This window comes from Cervus canadensis, chromosome 7 (genome assembly GCF_019320065.1).
Source record: "Cervus canadensis isolate Bull #8, Minnesota chromosome 7, ASM1932006v1, whole genome shotgun sequence".
Lineage (NCBI taxonomy): Eukaryota > Metazoa > Chordata > Mammalia > Artiodactyla > Cervidae > Cervus > Cervus canadensis.
The window spans coordinates 76,172,314-76,196,349 of NC_057392.1; the positions used below are offsets into that span (position 1 = coordinate 76,172,314).

Here is a 24,036-nt window from a genome sequence, read left to right on the forward strand (position 1 = left end):
TCTTCATTCAGTACCTTTGTCAACAAAGCAAGCTTTTTCAAAGCTTACTTATTTTGCTTATGTTGGGTCTTCATTGTTGTGAGTGGGCTTTCTCTATTTGCAGCTGCAGTGACGGGGCTTCTCACTGCAGTGGCTTCTCTTGTTTTGGAGCACAGGCTCTAGAGAGTGCGGGCTTCCATACTTATGGCTCTCGGGCTCTAGAGCACAGGCTCAGTAGTTGTGGCCCATGGGCTTAGCTGCTCTGAGGCATCTTCCTGGACCTGGGATGGAACCCATGCACCGTACATTGGCAGGCACATTTCTTAGGCACTGTACTTACTACCAGTGAACTTCTCAACATTATCTTATTCTAGTTCAAAAAAAATAAAAATAATACAAGCAGAAAATAACATACAGAAGATTTCTTCCAATCTCTATAAAATACCTGTATTTAAAAATATGTGGAAAAAATAAATTAAAAAATGTAGGTCTCCCTACGGATAAGTGGTAAAGAATCCACTGGCAATGCAAGAGATGTGGGTTGTTGCCTGGTCTGAGATCCCACATGCTGAGGGGCAACTAAGCCCGTGAGTCTCAATTCCTGAGCCAGAGCTCTGGAGCCCACGAGGTGAAACTGTTAGGAGAAGCATGCTGATTAAAACCGCCCACCCTGGCCAGGGACCATAGTAACCATTTGCATGAGTTGTTTTATGACAGGCGATCCTGATATGGAATACGGAGCGAATAAACCACCACCAACCTCAAGAGTTCGGCAAAGGTCGAAAGGAGACACCAAGTGTCCATCCACTTCTCAGAATCCCTCTCGCTAGCATCCATCTTGGCTGAGTGATGCATGGGCCACCAGGAAAGACTCTGAATTAGAATGATCGGCCAAAGACCACCCGGAAACTAATCTCATCACCATAAAACCCAATTCTGCAAGCCACGCGGCAGGGCAGTTCTCCTGGGTTCCCTGACCCTCCTGCTCTCCGCCCGGGTGCCCTTTCCTATAAAATCTCTTGCTTTGTCAGCACATGTGTCTCCTCGGACAATTCATTTCCAAGTGTTAGACAAGAGCCCAGTTTCAGGCCCTGGAAGGGGTCCCCCTTCCTGCAACAAAAGTACTGAAGCCAGCGCACTCGAGACCCTATGCTGCAAGGCAAGGGAAGCCACTGCAATGAGAAGCATGCGCACAACAACCAGAGAGTGGCCACCACTCGCCAGAGCCAGGGAAAGGACACTGAAGCAATGCACATACAGTCAGGAAATAAATCTATTTTAAAAATCATAATGTGATTTTTATCAATTTTAGGTGTGTACTTGTTAATAAAATCCAAAATTTATTACTTTATTCCATTAAGAAAATACTGAATCAGTGAGAGGGTAACAGGCAGGAAGGCCAGGGGTCTCCAAATGGAGGAAGTAGGCTGCAAGTGTCAGACATTTTTATATCTTTTAAGCTGCAGGAGGAAACAAACTAGCCATATTTTTTCCCCTTCTCTATTCAAATTTAAAAGGTGCTTTCTCTTAAAATACTGTGTTGCCATAACGACACCTTGTTTCACCTGAAGCTAACTATTCTCAAACGTTGAGTTAACCAGTCCATTTCTCTTATGGAAATATTTGTCTTAAGCTATGTTAACGTACTATGCATTTACCCCAGACTCCACCTAAAGGCTCAGAATCTACTTGACAAACAAGTATGTTACACTCAGATATTGTTCCCCTAATCTATGTAAATAAAACTATGTGTATGGTAATCTGCCCTTCTACAAGATTCAAGTCAAGATTTATGGCCTGGGATGAATCATCTAGTGCCAAGATTATCCCAAAATGCATCTTATGGATGAGGGGCCTTGTGCCATTCTGAGTTTTAAGACCTTCCTTTCTTTCATTAACAGACTGCTAGTGACTATATGGAGAAGGAAATGGTAACCCACTCCAGTATTCTTGCCTGGAAAATCCCATGGACTGAGAATCCTGGTATGCTACAGTCCATAGGGTCGCAAAGAGTCGGACACAACTGAGCGACTTCACTTCACTTCAGTGACTATGTAACATCCAGCTGAAGACTAGGAGGCAGGTACTCTTTCTGCCCACTTCTGATGTCTATGTCAGAAGCTTTCTCTATCTCCTTTATACTTTAATAAAACTTTATAACACGAAAGCTCTGAGTGATCTTTTCATTCACCAACAACCTTTCATCAAGATTAGTAAAGTTGGAGAATTCCCTCATGCGCCAGTGGTTAAGATCCCTCACTTCCACTGCAGGGTTTCAGGTTCGATCCCTATTCAGCGAACTAAGACCCTGGAAGCTGCATCATGTGGTCAAAAAAGAAAGAAAAAAATTAGCAAATCTGATTTTACAGTTTAAATTAGACGGTATAACAAAACACTCCCTAGCCCTGACATCTCTTTCTGAATGCTCCGTTCCATTCCCAAACACTTAACTTTTCAAGGAGGTGCTCATTTCGTTTTAAATGTTCAATAAAAAGTCAGAACTGATTTCCACCCATGGGTCTCAGGTGTCGGGGGCATTCCCTCCTCCACCTCGCTGGCTGTCCGTAAACGGGCAAGTCCACCACCATCTCTCCTCCAATGCCCTTCTGCACACACAGGGCACCCTGGGTTGGTCTGGGTACCTGTGGGCCTTGTGGTCCACCATGACCAGCTTGGCCTGCAAAGTCTGACCTCCCCTCCGGTGGTCTCTGTGTGGACAAAGCTAAAAGCATCATTTCAGCCATTTGTGTATTTCTCTGGGAGCATTCAGCCTTTTCAACCATGTCCCTATTATGAAAACTAAATAAGCCAGTTGGTGGAAATAGCTCATAGGGGTCTGAGGAACAGCAGTTGCTGTTTGAATCTCGTTCCTGATGTCTGTGGCTGGGTAGGCTATGAAATGCATAGCCAAAAGGGCCTGTCCCTCGAGGGGGAAGGCATCCACACTCATATATATATTGTCTATGCTGTGTCTTTGTTGCTGTGTGGGCTTTTCTCAGCATGGGCTTCTCGCTGCAGTGGCTTCTCTTGTTTCAGAGCACAGGCTCTGGGGCCTGGGCTTCAGTAGTTTCAGCTCCCAGGCTTAACTGCTCCATGACACATGGGATCTCCCTGGATCAGGGATGGAGCCCATGTACCCTGCATGGCACGTGGATTCTTTCCCAGTGAATCACCAGAAAAGCCCCTGCTATATTTGTAAAAGCTTCTATCAACCTCTGTTGAAATGCTTTCTGATTTTCATCTCACCCCTGTTGTACTACCTGCACTTCTTCATAACTGACAGATTTTACTCTAAGTGTCTTCATAACCTCTGTTAATCAACCATGTAGTCTCGGGTCTGCCTCAGGCACAGCGGCGGTGCCCCCTGCCCGCCGTGTGGCCCTCTTGGGCTCAGGCTGCCACTGGGTCAGCACGGACCCTAGCTGCCTGTGGGAGAGTAAAGTCTGCAAGTCTCCCTTTGGATGAGATCATTAAAAAAAAATAAAGAAGTAAAACTGTCACTATGATGCTACACACAGAAAATCCCGAAGGTGCCACCAGATGACACTAGACCTCATCATGAACAGACTAAACTTGCTGGATACAAAATATATAGAAAACTGCCTCATTTCTATACAGTAATAATAATATATCAGAAAGTGAAATGAATGAAACACAGCCTCCAAAGCCAGAAAATAACCTGGAAAGATGCATCAAGCCTTCGTGATACTTTCTCTCTCATAATCCTAGAACATACTGACCACTCTACTGGATAGCTTCAAGCAGTGACTTTGAACAGAGCAAGAAAATAACATTAAGAATAGTATCTCCATTAGAGTTTTCTGTTACCTAGTAAATCCACTCCACAGAGACTCACCAGAGGCTGCCAATTAAACATAGGTGGATTATCACAGCAAGGAAACCAGATAAAATTTCAGATCCTCAGGAATATATTTCAAAGAAATTTAAGAAGTAAAATGATACAAAGTAAGGAGAATGTAACCTTGGGAACAGTTGACATTCCCAGACTGGGTAGAGCAGCACAAGAGTAAAAATAATACAACATGAGGTCAGACATTACAGGATCTTGAGATGGGACCATGCGCCTGACCTACAGATGACAAGCTAAGAGCCGGCGAGATTCACATGTGCTCCCCTTGTCAGATCTAGGATCAAAAAGACGACCTCTCTACCACTCTCCTTACATCTTCCTAAGTAACAACCACAGAGGATCCAATCCACCAGCTTGTCCCACTCCTAACCAGAAAAAAACAGCCCTTTTGAGATACTGGTTTTTCTTTATACGTTGTATCTTTGGCTATTTTTACATCACTCCCCATTGTCTAGAGCTTTCTCTCGTGCTCCAATGTGGAGATAACATTCAGATCAGAAACAGAAATTCTGGGACTCCACTGGTGATCCAGTGGTTAAGATGCTACACTTCCAATGCAGGGGGTTCAGGTGTGAATCTTAGTCAGAGAGCTAAGATCCCACATGCAGGATGGTGCAGTCAAAAAAAAGTAAACAATCAAGCAAAAAGAAATAGATATTCAGGGTTATCAGAAGAAAGAAATCTAAAGTGCTGTGGATTTTTTTAAACACTGAGTCAAAAGTCAAAACGTAGAAAATAGGAAATTGGGTTTCTTGGTGTTTTTCTTTTAACATTTGCCAGTGAGCTTTGGACATAATTAAGCTTTTGGGACAACCTCACATGTGACATGAGACAGACACAGCATCTGAAGAGGGTCAGTTTAACCTTGTGAAGCTGTGTCATACCCGAGTCACCAGAACTCTCAGATGAAAGACATCAGGGCCTCCCAAGGGGCACACAGGGAAAATGCAGATACCCAACGGCAGCTCTGGAAGGAAGTCATCCTCACCCACAGACAGCAGGTTCCTGTAGGTCTCCAGCATCACATCCCTGTACAAGGCCCTCTGAGCAGGGTCCAGGAATTCCCACTCCTCCTGAGTGAATTTGATGGCCACATCCTCAGAGGTCAGTTGTTCCTGAAATGAAACCACATGTCACCAAAAGGGCCATGAAAAGTTCTCATTTTCATGCAAAAGAGAAAGGATAGTAAGAAGGAGTAAGGGCTAAGAATTGACTGGATTGAAGTATGTGTTCTAACAGATCCATGCAGGGGTATCTGAAGAAATTATGGATCTCTAATTTTAATTTCTTATGTTTTTTCATAAGACCTTATGAGATCCTCCAATTAATATGGACTTTTCAACATTGTTCAAAATTCATGAACTATATATAAATAAAACTCAACACTGTATTGGCTATACAGAAGTGTCAGGTATTACGTTGGACCCAGTGAGTGTAATTCATTATCCAGATGAGGTACAGCATGAGTGGTGTCTTCAGAGATGATGAAGCCACAGCACTTTTAATGGAAAGGTCAAAATTTTCAGTTATGACCTTGAGAACAGCAGCAAAAACCCAAAGTGTTTGAAGGGTTTCTGTTGCTCTAAATTACTGCATGATTACTCTAAACATTAAACAAGTAAGTTACAGGCAAGAACCTGTCATCAATATAATAGTTCATTAAAGAACAATCTGTTCCCACCTTACAGAAGAAAAACTGTGTCACAGACACGCTGAGAAACTCGACTCAGATCAAGGTTAGAAATGTTACATGAAGCACCTGAACTCAGAGACTTGGGCTCAGTAGCTGAGGCTTAAGCATCTAACAGTTAAGTAATATGGAGAACATTAAAAGTCCTTTGACAGAGGGCTCCTAAAGAAAACTTGAAAGAAGTCCAAGGTGAGCCTCCTCCCTGCCCCTCTGTCTTCTCTGCAGGGGGAGCAGCTCTCAGGCCCTGGGCCTTCATCCCCTGAAAATGGACGCCTGCGCCGAATTCGTCTCCACCCCGTCCCTGATCGGGAGAACCTCCCGCCTGCTGAGTGATCACTGTCCGCGGTGGTGAAGGACCGGAGACACTGACCGATGAGGGCCACGGCAGCGTGGCAGCCCCGGGTCCGCGGACCATCTCACTCATTCCTAGCCGCAGCTTCCAAACCAGCGCCATTTCACGGGGCTCTGACACAGAAGCCAAGTGCCCTGGAGCTGGAGCGGCCAGAGCAGGGGAGGCTGGGTCCAGGGCTGGAGGTGGGACCGTGTGCGGGAGCGTCATCACTGCTACCCAGGAACCCTTCTCTGAAACAGCAGCTCGTCTGCGCCGTGGGCTTGGCCCTCTCAAAGGCCATGGGGCTCTTTGGCCTGATGGTGGTCTAGCTCATCTTCCTCACGATGTGAAGGAGCTGCTTCCACCTCCCACAGTTCTTTCTCCTGTGTCTGCCCTGTGTGTTCCCTTTCCTGTAACTCCCCAGGCAGCCTGGGGACAGTGGTGGGCTCAGGGTTTGACAGAAGGAAAGCAAATAAATATTGTATTAATGTGAAAAAAAAAAGTCCAAGGTGAACAATGTGGAATGGCATGAAAGGTCATTATAGACGTGGATACAGAAACACAACTGTTAGCAACTTACTACTTAAAACAGTAACAGGATTTTTTAGAAAATTTCAAGGCCACAGATCATACTGATAACATAATTTCAACTGAAAAAAAAAACATAATATGTAGCTCCTAAATCAAGATGTCTTCTATCTAAACCACAGACTTCCACATGAATGCATACCTATCTATAAAAAGTTAACTGAAAAAATTAAAAATTAAAAATTAACTGAAATGAGAGGATTTGTCTCTTGACAGATTTTTTGGACAATTTTACTTCATCCTTTTATTCACATGCATTTCAGCATCTTCCAGATGATAAAAATGTATACTTTCTACTCAGCTGAGTTTGTCAACAGGATTCTATACTAGCCTACCAAAAGAAAACTGGTAAAAACATTTAAAAAAAAAAGAGTACTTGAACTCAATTCATAATAAAATTACCATATACAAAAATACAAATACAATTTGATCCATTTAAATTTACATAGTGAGGCATTAACAGAAGCCAAAGACTTTCTTTCCTTTTTTTCCATTAATAAAAACAGTGATTTGAAATTAGAAGAGTGATTAGATATGACAAAAAAAAAATTATCAAAAGAATAAAGTAAAAAAACTTCTTGGAGAATTAAAAATCATGGCAAAAGAGAATATAGAAAAAATTATAGTTATTAAGCAAGACTATCTCAAGAAACATCAGGATGGGAAGGAAACATTCAATACATTCCTTCTGAAATTACACTGGCATGAAAGGAGCTGTCCAGGGTGCCTGTCTTTCACCAGGATAGGATGCCCATGAGCAGGGGCCACTAGAAGAAGTAACACGAGGAAAAACACAGGGCAAGAGACACAGAGTTTGTCAGAGAGTTGAAACAGGTAGTACTCACTAACCTAAGGACATGGAAAGGTGAAAAGGGAAAGGATGGGAAAACACAGTCCATCCTAAGGAGAGTAGGGGAGACTGTTATATTAGACAAAATAAACTGAAGAAAAAACAAGTGCAATGAGATAACTATTATAGAATGATAAAATGGTCAATCTACCAAAAAGCTGTAACAAGTAAAAATATATATACATGTAACATTAGATATCTCAGACAAATGAAGCAAACATTAAGGGAAAGGAAGACAGAAATAGTGAAACAGGAATAGTATGGGATTTCAATGCCCAGGTTGAACAAGCATGTACACATCACATGGCCCAACAAAAGCATAAAACACATACATCTCAAGGACATATAAAACATTCTCAATGAGAGACCACATGTTAGGCCACAATTAACAATTTTAAGAGACTGATGCTATAAAAGTATCTTCCCCAACAACAATGAAATAAACACAAGAATAAAAGAAAATTCCCCAAATGTGGCCATTAAACAACTTACTCTTACACCACAAATGGGTCTAAGACAAAAATCACATGGAAAATTTTAAATATGTGGATGAAAACGAAAAGACAACAGTACAAAATTTATAACACACAAAGACTGTATTAAAAGAAAGTCTGAACTGTTAAATGCTTACAGTATAAAAGAGAAAAGATCTTAAATCTGAAATCTATTGCTAGACCTCTAGCAAGTAGAAAACGGAAAACAAACTAAACTCAAGTTTAGCAGAAGGAAACAGGTAAATAAGAAAGATTAAATCAGAGAAAATAGAAAGTAGAAAAATATAAAGATCAACAAACCAAGAGTTGATGTTTTGAAAAAACTGTATAGGAAAACCCCCACCTAGACTAAGGAAAAGAGAAAAACAGACTCAAATAACTAAAAACAGATATGAAACAGGAGTGATTACAACTGAGGTCAAAGAAAGTTTCTAGAGATAAGGAAGTACTATGACCAATAATGCCTACAAATGACAGAATACAGGAGATACTGGCAAATTCTCAGAAACATACAAAGTATTTTACTTACTAAGAAATTAAAAAATCAAGAAGTGTTCAAAGTGAAAGTGTTAGCCACTGAGTCGTGTCTGACACTTTGTGACCTCACCAACTGTAGCCCACAAGGCTCCTCTGTCCATGCAATTTCTCCAGACAACAATACTGGACTAACCAGCCATTCCTTTCTCCAGGGAATCTTCCCACCCAGGGATAGAACCTGGGTCTCCTGCACTGCAGGCAGATTCTTTATGACTTGAGTCACCAGGGAAGCCCATTGTAACTAGAGAGATTTAAAAAGTAGTCAGAAACCTCTGAGAAAAATATGGGACCAAATTCTACCAAACATTTACAAATAATTACCACTGATCCTGCTAATTCTATGGAGCAAGCATGATTCTAATAGTTTGCTGATTTCCCAAAGACACAAGAAAGGAAAACTGGAAACCAATGCCCCTGACGAATACTCATGCAAAACTAAAATACCTGCAAACCAACTTCAACAGGTATTAAAAAGATCTGGAGAAACAGACAGAGAGAACAGACGGAGAGGGGAGGGGAGGAAGGAGAGGGTGAGATGTATGGAGAGAGTAACTTGAAAACTTACATCACCATATGTAAAGTAGAGAGCCAATGGGAATTTGCTGAATGACTCACGGAGCTCCAACAGGGGCCCTCTAACAACCTACAGGGGCGGGATAGGGAGGAAGATGGGAGGGAGGGGACATATGTGTACCTGTGGCTGATTCATGTTGGTATTTGGCAGAAAACAACAACCTCTGTAAAGCAATTATCCTTCAATTAAAAGAATTTAAATAAATAAATAAAAAGATCTGACACCATGACCAAGTGGGTTTTATTCACATAAGGCGAGAAGTCAACATACAAAAATCAATTAATATGACACAATACATTAACATACTAAAGGGAAGAAAAAAACAGGATCATCTCGATGCAGGAAAAAACCATTCGACAAAAATTTGACAACCCTTCAAGATGGAACACTCAACAAGCTACAAACAATAAATTATACCAACGTCAACATAAGAAATGCCATTATGAAAAGAGCACAGCAATGGGGAAAGAATGAAAGCTTTTCCTCTGAGGTCCAGACGGCAAGGATGCACACTCTGCACTACAGTTCAACAAAGCACTGAAACCCTTAGAGCAATTAGATGAGAAAAAGAAATCAGAGGTCCCCAAATTGAAAACAAAGTCAATTTATCTTCTTTCCCACATGACAAAGTTTCATAGGTAAAACTCATAAAGATTACAAAAGAAACATGCTATATCAAAAAAGATTCTTTAATAACCACACAAAGGGTCAATCAACCAATTAACTCATTATCAAAGCTGCCATGGCAATCTTTGTAGAAGCAGAATAAAACATGGTGAAAGTCACAGAACTATTCAAAGAGCAAACAGCAACACTCCTGAAGAAGGAAGATGGAGGTCTTTCTATTTCAAAACCTATTACAAGGTAATCAAGGTGATGTAGTACTGGTATAAAAACAGACAAATAAACCAACTGAACAGAACACAGTACTCAGAAATAATGCTTTGTGTATATGTAAGGTATATTCACAAGGATGTCAAGATACACAAAAGGGAAAGGACAGTCTCAATTGATCTGATTCCCAGATTTTACCAGCTATTGTGCATATTAATACCTGACTTCCATGGGCAGTTTCCTTACCCTGGTTGACAGAGCAGACAGCACATCCAGATGGGCCCTAAGCAATCCCTGCTGCCCAACAGCACTGAGACCCCGTCTCCAACCCGTGGGTGAGAAGCCCTGCCCAGGACGGTGCCCAGGGGAGCCTCCTCACAAGGGCCAGGTCACCGGGTCATGGGGACACGGGATCTAAGTGGAGACGACAGGCCCTGCGGGAAGGCCCCGGGTGACTGTGGGAGTACAGGAGTCAGACAGGACACTCCAGAGTCAGACACGATTAGCGAGTCCAGAGAAGGGCATTTCAGGAAGGACAGGCTGAATATGACCTCACCTGAGAAAGAGCCATGCCTGACTCCTGTTCTTTCCTCTTCCTCAACTTCAGAGCTTCCTCAGGGAACACAAGTCTTCAGAGGTCTATCATGAAAGTGAAAACATGCTGTTTAATGCTTCGAGTCAACACATCCCCTTCCTGAGCCCCAACCACACACACAGGGAAGCCCTCACCATGAGGGACACACAGTCCCCTGTGCCCACTGTCTCAGGAGGGACTCAGGACAGGCAACTCCCACAGAGAGACCAACACAGGACTTTCCCACACTTTCCCTGGGATCACACTCCCCTCCTGGTGAGGACTCAGCACACAGCGGCTGGGGGCACCTCCGCTGACCAGGCATTCTCCTTCAGGTCACACAGCAGGCCCTGATCCATCCCCACTCAGAACAGAGCACCCCCTCCTCAGCCCAGATCTCAGCCCTCAGGAATGAGAGGACTCACAGTCCTGATGCTCAGTGAGGGATCCAGACTGGAATGAACTGGGGCATCTTAAACATTCTCGAGCTGTGGACCAACACAAACTACCTGAACGGGAATCTCGGGTCAGAGGGTACAAAACATGGGTATGCAAAATGCCTCATCAATGAAACGTGAAGCCTGGACTGAGCACCACTCAGAGGAGAGAATCACCCCCCAACTCTCCTTTTCTTTCCCAGCCTTACTCAGGTGTAACTAACAAAAATGCTATAAACGTACTGTGTACAAAGTGAACATGTGAGAGATTCATACACTGAATAATTATTATAGTCGAGTAAGTTACACTTCCACCTATGAGTACACTGTATTATTTCTCTCTGGGTGAATTTCAAGTATATAGAAACACTACAGGCAGCATGCATTACCTCAGATCCCCAGAACTTACTTAGTTTACAACTGAAAATCTCTACTCTTTGACTAACAGTGCCCCATTTCCCCCTCCACCCAGCTCCTGGTAACAGCCTTATTACTCGATGGCTCTATGACTTTGACAATTCTAGTTTCCACATACAGTATCTGTCCTCCTTTGTCAGCCTTATTTAACTTGGCATAATGTTCTCTAGGTTCATTCATTTTGGCCTAAATGCAGGATCCTTCATTTTTATACTTATACATGGAGAAAAATAGTTCAGGAACATACAGTATATAATAAATATTTCTATACCACACTTTTGTTACCTATTCTTTGGTCAAGAGACATCTGGCCTGTGTCTATGCCTTGGCTTTGCAAATCCAGTCACACTCATGGGACTGCAGACATTTCCCTGAAAAACTGATCACTTTCCCTTTGGATATCTGTCAGAAATGGGTTTGACAGACTGTAGGTCTTTCTATGTGAATTTCTTAAGGAACTTCCATGTTCTTTTCCAACACAGCAGTACCATCTACATTACCACCAACAGTGCAGGTAAGATTCCGTGTGTTCTGTACAGTGCCTGTGTGTGTGCTAATTTTGGGAGGGACAGTAGTGGATAACAGAGAACCCGGCACTGGCCTGGCAGCAAGACAGTTGCAGCTGCATCTTCTAGAGGACGAGCCCCCGGGCTGCAGATCACTGTGGCATCGCTGCCCTCTCATTTATCGGAGCCTTCTTCCCCTACGTTACAGGACTTTATGACTCTTCTCAGGTTGGGCCCAGAGATCCCTACCGAGCAGGACCACCTTATAACAAGCATTCTGCTATCTTAACCTTAGTACTCTTAATTTCCCAGCAGAACTCAAACAAGCTTACAAACTTTCATGGTGTCCAACAGTGTCTCCACAAAGCCCATAATGAGCCTCGAACCCTCTTATACCAACACAAAGCATTCCAAGCCCTAATAACTCATGCATGAGACAAAACACAAAAGAGGACACCCAAGGATCCACAGACACAAGACACCATATTTTCATTTACAGTGAGTGATCCAGGTCAAACACCGAAATCTCCAAAGACTGTGAAAAAGAGGGATAATTCCAATGATGCACATGGCCCAGTGAGACCTCAGCATCTTCCATGGAAACACTCCAGATTCTCTTGGTATCTTTCCAAATGCACATGAAACTTTCTTCACCGGCAACCCCAAGTACACAATGATACCAAAGTTGATGCAAAGAATGACCTGAGATGTTCCCTGTTACTCTGCAGTGCCTGCCTGCTAAGAGAGCCAACAAAAGCCAGCGAGTGGAGTGGATGATGGGGGCACCTGCTAGAACCAGCCCAAGCCCAAGGCTCCCACCCTCCTGCACCCACAGGTGTCTGTGGGATCACCCCAGGCCACAGTTCTAACAGTGGAAAAGACTTCTCTGGGCCCAATTCCACGTCTTTCATTGTTGCTCACGTGTGGTCATGAGTTGTCCAATCAAACCTGTGCAGGCAAATCTCAGCCTCAGTATTGCTGTCCCAGGGAATATGAGCTAAAGCATTAGAACAGCTCAAACCATTCCATGTCGGTTCTCCAACAAACCCACTTCCAGGTTCTCCAGCCTGAACTGAGACATTCTTTTCCAACAGATCCACACACCCCTTGTCCCTGTAACTACACCTGGGATGGGTGCACACTCCATTCACTGGCCTCACCTTGATGCCCCCAAGTGCTGACACAAGCCTCCTGCAGACCCCACCAGGCTCCCTCCGCTTTCCCCATTTGTCTACCTCTCCTCCCTGCATGACTGGACTAAGCAAGACTAAAGCGCAGAGGGGCCTTTGGCAAAGGGGATCACAAGAGGAGTGCACACGAGCTACCACCCAAAGGACACTCACATTCAGGATGAAAATCAAGAAACTGGCCCTCCTGGGAAAGTCGGCCACCACCTGGGGACATTATGGAGTCCAGGTGCAAAGGCATTTGAGATGCGGAAGTCTCAAATCAAGGGTCTCCAGGCCTCACTATCTCCTGTTCTTACCACCCACACCTACTGGGAAGATATTCTAGCTCCTGGGGGGCGGCGGGGGGGGGGCAACATCTCCTTCCTGCCCCGTTAGGTTTTGGATTTCTGCTCATCCTCAGCGCTCTGAAATCACAATCGCTGACACTGAGCACATGAACTCCTAGATGGCAACGCTGCTGTCCACGATGGTGACTGGTCCCTGGATGGACAGAGCTTATCTGGGGGCTGCAGCAGATTAAACTCAGCAGACTAAACATGGGGACATCTTAGTCCACTGCTTGAGGACACCAGTTCTGTAGGGCTTTTCAGGATTTCCTATATTTCTTGGCTCTTCTTTTGAGTAATTAAGTAGTCACATGGGGTAAAGATCAATTACAGCTAAACTGTCTAGAACATGGGAAATATCTTCATCACCTGCCCTGTTCTCTTGGTCTTCCCTGAGGATTATTCAGCCCAACCCATAGTCCTGTCATCTAAAGACACTTCCAGGATCAGGTACTGCAACCACGCTGGGAAGAAGAGGAACACTATGAGCCCTAAAAAGAGGGGAACCAGGAAGGACTCAAAACAACCCATGAAGAAGGGCAAGAATCTCTGCTGATGGCAACTGATACAGAGGCAATAAACCTGGGGAACATGAGAGAGACAGTTAGGAGCGGATGGGGAACCTCTCTGAGCCTAGACTTGAAGGGAGACAAAGGGCCTGAGCCAGGGTGACTTGAAGGTGAGAAAAGAACTACGATGTCAGACAGAAATGGTTTTGGTATTTGGAAACAGAGAAAAGGTAAATGAGACCACGACAGGCTGAACCGTGAGCAGACGGTCAGCTCCCAGGATGAGGCTGGAGACACTGACAGGGCCCTGAGCTTGACAGAGGGCTGTGGAGCCACAGCGAGGAGTCAAGCTTCTGTCCCAAGAACAAATGAAAGCCAGTGGAGGTCTGAACGTCAGGACGTGAAAAAAATCTCCCTTCAGATTTAGCCTTATTCATAGAAGTCACCTGATTCTGAGCCTGTGATCCTGCCTCCATCCTACAGTTTTCCTTTTCTTTTTTCATTTAGGGAGGACTGAGATCTATTTAAAATTCTAATTACCACCAGACACTCCCTCCAAACCAGAACTGCCACACACAGACACACAGCCACTTTGGCTAATCATTTCAGGGGTCAGTGCTGCTCACGCTCAAGTCTAGTCCTGTCTCTGGTCTAGTTTCCGGTCTAGTCTCTCATCTCCATGGTACAAGTGGGCTCCCTCAGGCCCAGAGAGAAGCCGTTTATGAGAAGATCTGAGCTGAGTGAAGAGAACCGGGTATAACTGAATAATGAAATGGGAGGCTGAAGGGCAAGTGGGCCAAGTTTGTCCTTGTTGCCCATCCCATTTAACACCAGGAACATCTGTCATGTATCTGAGCAAAAGAAACTCTTCTTTCAAGATTGGGTCAAACTGATACGAAGCAGGTAATTCTTTATTATAAGATTGCAGTAAAATATTTTAAAAATACAGAATTGCAAACATCTAGCCACTGGTACAAAACACATTGTAAGGGGTCAGCTTAGAAATAGGATCTGAGCAATGTTTTTCATCATGAAGAGACAGGCTCTGTTGGAAGGTTCCAGGTCAATCCAGCCCATCCTTCCTCATTTGCACAGAAAAGTCAAAAAGGGACCTGAAGGAAACATCTTCATATCACCTCACAGCTCACTTTTTTCACTGATCATAGAAAATGGAGAAAACAGACCATTAGACTAACCAGTTAAACTAGGTGGTTTTTTTTTCTTTTTTCTTTTTTGTTGAAAGGAAAGAATGAAGCATTTTGTTGGTTTTATCACGTTAAATGTTCTTTTATTTTCCCATTTCTCAAAGAAATGCCTTTAATTTCACAAGATCTAATGTCATACCTCCGTTATTCTCTGGTAAAGAGCTGAGACCAGAAATATCCATTTCTGTGTGCACAGTAAACACATACACACAATCCATGTCTTTGGTACAACCACAGTTGAAAATATGTCTATTTTATTACACGATGTCCCATACATAAAACCCCCCAAGATGTATTTCTCTTTGAATTCAGAGAAAGGGAGGGGAGGTGATCTTTGCTAATTAACTTTATTTTTACAGTTTCCTCATTTTTATTTTTTAATTATTTTAATTGGAGGATAATTACTTTATAATATTGTGATGGTTTTTGCCATACATCTAGATGAATTCGACATGTGTCCCCCCATCCTGAACCCCCTTCCACCTCTCTCCTCACCCGATCTCTCTGGGTTGTTCCAGAGCACTGGCTTTGGGTGCCCTGCTTCGTGCATCGAACTTGCACTGATCATTCTATTTTAATATGGTAGTATACATGTTTCAATGCTATTTTCTCAATTCATCCCACCCTCGCCTTCTCCCACTGAGTCCAAAAGTCTGCTCTTTACATCTGTGTCTCCCTTTGTTGCCCTGCATGTAGGATCGTTGGTACCATCTTTCTAAGTTCCACATATATGCATTAATATACAGTATTTGTCTTTCTCTTCTGACTTATTTCACTCTATATAATAGGCACTACGTTCATCTACCTCATTAGAACTGATAAACGAGGTGACATTTTTGCTACGCATGGCATAAAATAGTCTAAGATGATTTACTTCTTACCAAAGAAAATTTCAAATGTACGAGATGAAGGGAAGAAAGTGCTCAGGCAAGGAAAGAATCTGAAAAAAAAGAATTGTGAATTATTTTTAATTTAAAAATCTGGTGTCAAAGTTTAAAAAAACAGAGAATAATCATATTTACAAAAGGGTGATTAAGACTAGAATACTGGAAACTAAAAACGCTTAATTCGGAAGATAAAAATGATTACAGACACTGAATGAATTAAGACCTATTCCAAGCTACAAAAAGCACTATACATAAAGAAAGGAGAAAATGTGAATCCATTAAAAAAAAAAAATGCTTTAAAAATGCTACCCAATAGTGATACAGTGGATAAGAATCTGCCTGACAATGCAGGGGACATGTGTTCTATCTCTGGTTCAGGAAGATCTCACAAGTACAAACAACTAAGCCTGTGCACAACTACTGAGCCTGTGCTTTAGAACCTGGGAGCCACAACTCCTGAGCCCACCGCACAGAACCGAAGACAGCACAGCCAAAAAAAAATTAATTAAAAAAAAAAAAGCTACCACAGAGTGACAGAGTCAGTCACTTCTTGCCCAAGGTCTATTCTTCCTGGACATCGATAGGAAGAGAAGGAAAAGCCAGGAAAAGAGAAGAGGGTCACTCAGAAGTCAGTGAATCAAGCCACTGCCCCAGGCTCAACAGGGTTTGCAAATGAAAGCCATCTTCTGCCACAAGTAATAAAAAAAGACACAAGCCTTGTAGACAGGAGTTTTGAAATTCTCATCCTCCTCTGTAGAACTAAAATCATCTGTATCCAAACTGGCCACCCCTGGACCGAGCTTACCCCTCTGTTCACCTATCTCCCTTATTTCATCTGGGTCTCTGGGTCTCTTTTCCTCCCCCTCTGCTCTCCTGTTCCTGTCCTATTTCCTCCCTCACACGTGTCCTGTCCCAGGCTGCTGCAATTCGTTCCCCCTCTCTCCAACCTTCCTGAGTCTTTCAAAAATCCATACCTGTGTCTGCCTCCTCCCCCATTTCAGCTCCCTCTTTGCGCTCCAGATTACTCCCCTTCTCAAACCGGGTGAAAACACAACTCGGGACTCTAACCCAAGAGGCCTGGACTCAAACCCGGCCAAAACCCAGTTAGGGACTCTCCACCTCTGACGTCCCTCATCACCCGTCGCCTCCCCGCTCCCATCATTGATACAGGGCAGCTCTCCCTATGCTGTTCTCCAATCCCTGGAGATCTGGCTTTCTAATTTATTAATACTTCTCTATTTTACCCACTTGGCTATTTTCAAGGCTTAACCCCTTTGACTTGACTATCCCTTTGCAATCCCTCAGCCATTCTCAGAGTTCGCGTTGGTTCTCCCTGACGCTTTTCTCCTCAGTTTCAGTTATTTCTCTCAGTCCTTCTGACTCTGCTTCTCCTGATCCTCCCGCCTCCTGTATTTACTGAGTGGGCGACAGAAGGAGACGCCCCCGGAGCGGAAGAGCACCTTTTCTGACCGAGTTGAATTGGACATGGAACAGCACTGGCTGTCACATGGCTGGCCCAGGTCACCTACCGACGCGGGGTGAGGGGACGGGCTGACAGGAAAGGGGGGCCCTGCGGGGCACAAGGAGCGGCCTAGGAGACGCGAGGACAGAGGGGCTGGGAGGGAAGGGGTCTCAGGAGCGGGGCGGGCTCTCCGGAATCCCGGGACCGGGGAGAGGGCGCGGCCTCTCCGGGAGCGGGGGCGAGGGGCTCTGCATCCAGCGGTAGGGAAGGCGACGCGGCGGAGCGCGACTCTAACTTGCGAGAGAGGGCTGTACTTGGTGAGACCAGAGGTAAAAAAGGGTTTTAAGCAGGAAAATGTCGCCAGAGGCGGTGGCTACGCGGACCGAGGACCGAAACCGCCTCAGAAACTCTTAAAACCCAAACGAAAGGATAACTGGGCCGCAATGGCAGCGACAGCGTTTATTCGGGGCCGAGCACCGGGCGCCAGGGTTTTCAGGTCGCTGACAATTGTCACACCCTGAGGACGAGTGAGCCAGAGGGGTAGTAGCCTAAAAGGAACCTTAGGCGCCGCTCGGGGACCTCGGCTCCGCGCTCTCCAACTTCCGGGTCCGTGTGAAAGGGCTTTTGGTATTAGAGCCGCGGCTTCCGACGAGGGGCGGGGCGCGGACGGGGGCGGGGCCTAGTACCTTGACAGGATTAAGTTCCATCTGTAACACTGCTCAGGTAAAAGCTTCAAGTTATGTGGGAACCAAGATCCTTCCTCTTAAGACTAAAAGGGTTTATTCTCAATAAAAAGCTGTTTTTCACAGCATGTTGTGCTCAGATCCTGCTAGTGAGGCTGAAGCAATTCAGGGATCTGGGAACTTGGGCAGTTTTAAGAAACAAGAATGGGACTAGTCTCTATATTACAAATAACAAAACTCTCCCTGGGTAGAAATGGGCTATTCCCTACTGACACCCTACAAAACAGCAAACTGAGCATAGTGCTGAGTTTAACAATCTCAGGGTCAGTACCTGGGTGTCTGAGATGGAGGACTTAAGGGATGTGATCATTTGGGTCACTAACTAAAGCCTTTAAAAGAGCAAGACATTTTAAATGATTATAAACTGTGTTACTATTTCTTTTATCCAACGTGTTTTAATTATTTCCCTGTCTAAACCCAACTCTCTAAACAGTGACATAAAGGGGGTTGTATAAGCAACTCTTTCGATGACAAATATCATTGTGTAAATTTAAGCTACAGAGAAAAATTAACTGATATGTACACTGTGAAACGATTAGCACAATACGTTTACCTAGCATCCATAATTTTGTATAGATAACCTAAAAAGAGAAAGCAAAATAGGAGAAAAAAAACATTTCTTTTTCTTTTGATGAGAAGTGCATTATTCTTTACAATGCTCTATCCTATACTTCGAAGGAAGTGCTTAGTCACTCAGCTGTGTCAGATTCTTTGTGACCCCATGGACTCCATGGACCCCATGGACTACTTGTGACTCCATGGACCCCATGGACTGCCAGGCTCCTCTGTCCGTGGGACTCTCCAGGCCAGAATACTTGAGTGGGTTGCCATACCCTCCTCCATGGGATCTTCCCAACCCAGGGATCGAACCCAGGTCTTGTGCATTGCAGGTGAATTCTGTACTGTCTGAGCCACCAGGGGAGCCTGACTGTTAAGTATCTTTCCCAAAAACTTGTTTAGGAAATTACACTAAACTAAATAATATCCATAATGTAATTTCAAATTGATTATATGTTCAGCATGAACAGAATTAGAATTGTTCACTTTCTATTTGCAAATTGTAATATATTTTAGGTCTTTATTTTCTAAAGCGATGACAAATCTAGACAGCATATTAAAAAGGAGAGACATTACTTTGCCCACAAAGGTCTGTATAGTAAAGCGATGGTTTTTCCAGTAGTCATGTATGGATATGAGAGCTGGACCATAAAGAAGGCTGAGTGGTAAAGAACTGATGTTTTTGAACTGTGGTGTTGGAGAAGACTCTGGAGAGTCCCTTGGACTGCAAGGAGATCAAACCAGTCAATCCTAAAGGAGATCAATCCTGAATATTCACTGGAAGGGTTGATGTTGAAGCTGAAGCTCCAATACTTTGGTCACCTGATGTGAAGAGCCGACTCATTAAAAAAGACCCTGATGCTGGGAAAGATTGAAAGTGGGAGAAGAAGGGGACGATAGAGAATGAGTTGGTTGAATGGCATCATCAACTCAATGGACATGAGTTTGAGCAAGCTCTGGGAGATGGTGAAGGACAGGGAAGCCTGGCATGCTGCCGTCCATGTGGTTGCAAAGAGTCGGACATGACTGTCCAAGTGAACGACAACAACGTTCTCTCAAATGTGGGTAACAAAGTCTGAAAAATACAGTCTTCCGAAGATTTGGGATTTATGGATGAACTCCATACCCCCATCAAATCATGGGATCTAATCAACATTTTCAGAACATTCAAAAATGGCAGATTACACGTTATTTTCAAAAACACATGTCAAAATATATCTATCTTATCAATATCTTCTTAGATGCACTTCTGTAGCCAACTCCCACACTTAGGTTTGTTTCAGAGCAGGCTGTTTGATACGAAATCTCGTAGGCATTCTTTTCCTCACAGCTGAGTCAAAATCCTCAGCATGATCAGAAGCTCCCATCACTAGGACTTGGCACCTGGGATCCGTATCCAGTCCATCCCAAAGACTCATAAACCGAGCTTTCAGCATGGCTAGGCTCCACGGTCAGAAACTGAACATTCTCATGATCAGATTGCTCAAGTCCTAATACCTGAACTCAATGTAAAGGTTTTCCACACTCATTGCATTTGGCAGATGTAGCTCCAATATGTTCCCCAACTTGTGATCTTTGGGTAAAAGCCTTGCCACACACTTTACATCTGTGTGCTTTCTCTTCACGATAAATATTCTGCCATCTAGTGATAAATGAACAATAACATGAAGCCTCAGCATATTCACTGCAATTTAACTCATGAAGTATTTCGTACGTCTAAGGCACAACCTAAAAGCTTCAAAATTCAGTACATTAGTACTGCTTGGTGCAGTACAAACAACTGGATTACTGGTGCAAGGGGGACCAATGAGAAAAGGTTGCTCACATTCCTGGCACTGGTGATGAACTTTTTTAGAATAAGTAGATTTTCAACGGCCTGACCACATTCAACATCATTTGTTCTCAATCCAGTGTGAATATTCTCATGAAGCATAAGATATGAACCACTGCCGAAAGCACTGCAACCTCAATTGTATTTTCAAGGGCTCTCCCCTCTGTACATCATCTGATGGCAAGTTAGGCTTGAAAGTACACTGAAGAATTTACCACACTCATTACATTTCTAACGTTTCTTTTCATTGGAAAAGACCCTGATGCTGGGAAAGATGGAAGGCAGGCGGAAAAGAGGATGAGATGGTTGGATGTCATCACGGACTCAATGGACAGGAGTTTGAGCAAGTCCTGGTGATGGTGAAGGGCAGGAATCCTGCGTCCTTCAGTCCATAGGGTCGCTCAGAGTCCGAGAGGACTGAGTGACTTAACGACAGCCCACTCCAGTATTCTTGCCTGGGAAATCCCACGGACACAGGAGCCTGGCGGGCTACAGTCCCTGGGGAGCTCAAAGAGATCTGACTGAGCACTGTGACCATTTTATATTTCTCTTTGATTCTAATGCTCATACAAGTAACCAGCATCTCTAAAAATAACCTGCTAAAATGAAGTCTTTGTGGTCAATTTACTACCTTGGTCATAGAAAACAGAAAAGTACAGTAATACGCCTCCCTAACACCCGAGAAAGAACTTCAGCTCCAGCACCAGTCCCAAAGCAGAAATTCGAAACTAGGTCCTGAACACGTGATTTGATACTTATAAAATCATCAAGTGCCATGTCAAAATTAAAATGACCTTTTCCTTATAAATTACTACATATTTCGTGCACTGTATGTGTTACCTCAGGATCTTACCTCGACAGGAAATCAGACCCTGGGCCTCTCACAGCAACTACTGAACTTATTTCGGCTGGAGGAAGGGGTCGGGGAATAGGGAGGTGCGAAGTGACTGGAGACCACGGATAGGGAGGAGAGGGGACCCCACAGGCGCAGCTTAACAACAAAAACAAAAACAAACAAGTACCTCAGGTTCCCAATGGTCGGCCGCACCTACCAAGTCTCGGCTTCAGGAATTTGCTGCAGAATGGCTTGCATCTAAGCGGAAACCGGAAACTCCTCAGCCTCTGGTATCAGAACAGGGAGGGGCGGAGCGTAGGACACAAGCCTGCGCCTGGGCGTGTCAGGGGCGGGGCCGAGCGGACACCTGCTGTGTTCTTCCTTTGGGTTCCCAAGTACCTTGCCAAGGTTTGGAAGTACTTGAGGGTCTTTCCCGTCTTGTATTGCATCATGGATTCCTCATAACTGTAACAGTTTTAAAGTAAAAACTTAATATTCTGTGGGATAATTGCGTTGGAAAGTAAGGTTTCCTCAAAACAGGATTCCTGCTGATGAGGCTGAAGCAGTTCAGCCTGGGAACTGAAACCTGGTGTGGTGGCCGGGCTGGCGGTAGGGAGGGGTGGGTGGGGGTTCATGTGCGGTGGTGGCTGGACCCAGAAATATTCCTGCAATTCGAATTAATTTAAGTAGTTTAAGTACACAAGAACTGTCTTTGTGTAGGGATGACAAGCTGGAATGTGAATCACATAGCTCTTAGTAACACCTCATAGTTAACACCTGTAAGAAGAAAACTATCTTAACATTCCACTTCTTCAAAGATGAAGCTTATTAGTCACTGCAGAGGCCCAACAACAACGCACCCTGAGGGGAATGCAGGCTGGAGAAAAACAGGTACCATTCGGAGCTTCAGACATAGTAGCCTTGGTAAATCAGCAACAGCCTCTTGGGCCCATCCTCCTCCTCAGGAAGTCCAGGTAAGTTTAGGCGAGTCTCTCCTCATAGAGAGTCACTCTCTGTCAAACGTCTGTTAGCTAGGAGCATTTTCAACCTAATTTTTATCTCTGACAATATTCCACCAACAACCTTCCCACAAATAACCAGGCCTCATTACTTGAAGCTAACTGCTCCTTGTCCACTGCCCCACATAATCACCTTAGGTTTACTGTAGCACTGACAGTCAACCGTAATGCACAAAACCTGAAACTATCTCTCAAATGACTTCAGATTCTCTGATCTCTTAAGATACTTTCTCACTATTATATACCACTTCCCACTGTACTTGTCAGCAGTCCATAAATCAGCATTATCCACACTGGGTCTCACTGACTGGAAAACTACCAACCAAAACTCACTTCTTTAATTCAAATTAAACACTAGTATCAGACCAAAGAGGCCTCCCAGGTGGCTCAGCGGTAAAGAATACTCCTGCCAATGGAGATGCAAGAGATGGGGGTTTTATCCCTGAGTCCGAAGATCCCCAAGATTAGGAAATGGCAACCCACTCTAGTATTCTTGCCTGGGAAATCCCATGGACACAGGAGCCTGGCGGGCTACACTCCATGGGGTCTCAAAGAGTTGGAAATGTCTGAGCATAGAGACCATTTTATGTTTTTCTCTGATTCTAGAGCTCATACATGTAACCAGCATCACTAAAAATAATCTCCTAAAATGAAGAGTCTCTGTAGTCAATTTATGACCTTGGTCATATAAACCAGAAAAGGACAGTAATACGACTCCCTAACACTCGAGAAAGAACTCCAGCTCCACCACCAGTTGCAAAGATGAAAGTCTAAGCTAGTTCCTGAACAAGTGTTTTGGTATATTTACAAAATTATTCAGTGCCAGTTCTCAATTATAATGACTTTCTCTCTAGTAACAAATTACTATCTGTTTCGTGCACGATATATGTTACCTCAGCATTTTCCACTGAAAGGAAATTAGACCACGGGCCTCTCAAAGTAACAACAGAGTTTACTGAGGGAGGAAAGGTTGGTGGATTAGGAAGGTTCCAAGTGACCCGAGACCACAGATATGGAGTAGAGGAGACCCTATGGGCGGAGCTTAAGAAGACTAAAAAGCAAAAAACAGTACCTTAAACTAATAAGCAATCAACGGTGCAACACAAGCCGGGGAGACCGCACCTACCAAGTCTCGGCTTCAGTAATTGCTGTAAACTCACGTCCTTTGAGGGGAGATACCAGATATTCCCAAGCCGTAGGTTCCAGAGGAAAGGGACAATGAGGGGCGGAGGAGCCTAGGACGCCCGCCTGCGTCGGGCCGTGTGAGGAGCGGGCCGAGCGGGGCCGAGCGGGGCCGAGCGGGGCCGAGCGGGGCCGAGCGGGGCCGAGCGGGGCCGAGCATACTTGAGGGTCTCTCACGTCTTGTGTTGCACCATTGATGCTCATTACTTTAAGTAACTGGAACAGTTTTAATAAAACCTTAAAATTCTTTGGGATAATCACAATGGAAAGAAAAAAGCTTTTGGCATAACATTTGGAGTCCTCCATGTCCGACGACAGAGGATGAAATCGTTGGATGGCATCACTGACACAATGAGTTTGAGTAAACTCTGGGAGTTGGTGATGGACAGGGAGGCCTGGCGTGCTGCAGTCCATGGGGTCCCAGAGAGTCAAACACGACTGAGCGACTGAACCAAACTGTACTTGGAGTCCTGCTGATGAGGCTGAAGTGATTTCAGACGACTGGGAACTGAAACCTGGTCTGCTGGCCAGGTTGGGGTTGGGAGGGGGTTGATGTGGGGTGCTGGTGGGGTGGGGCTGGATGTGGGGTACTAGCTGCACCCAGGAA

The 24,036-nt window shown here is 44.3% G+C and overlaps 1 long non-coding RNA gene and 1 pseudogene across 2 annotated transcripts; one reads left to right on the forward strand and one right to left on the reverse strand.

The window, feature by feature from the left end:
• The first annotated feature begins 5,751 nt into the window (after nucleotides 1-5,751).
• LOC122444760 lies at nucleotides 5,752-6,200 on the forward strand (annotated as a pseudogene).
• A 7,505-nt stretch (nucleotides 6,201-13,705) lies between these two features.
• On the reverse strand, nucleotides 13,706-23,518 carry LOC122444970. Of its 2 annotated transcripts, none has more exons than XR_006270396.1 (4): nucleotides 23,320-23,518; nucleotides 21,446-21,693; nucleotides 15,794-15,852; nucleotides 13,706-14,863 (listed from the first exon to the last, which is right to left on the reverse strand). It is a non-coding gene; the product is annotated as an uncharacterized LOC122444970 (long non-coding RNA). The 2 variants fall into 2 exon arrangements; XR_006270395.1 differs by having other exon boundaries at nucleotides 21,416-21,693.
• Between the last annotated feature and the right edge of the window lie 518 nt (nucleotides 23,519-24,036).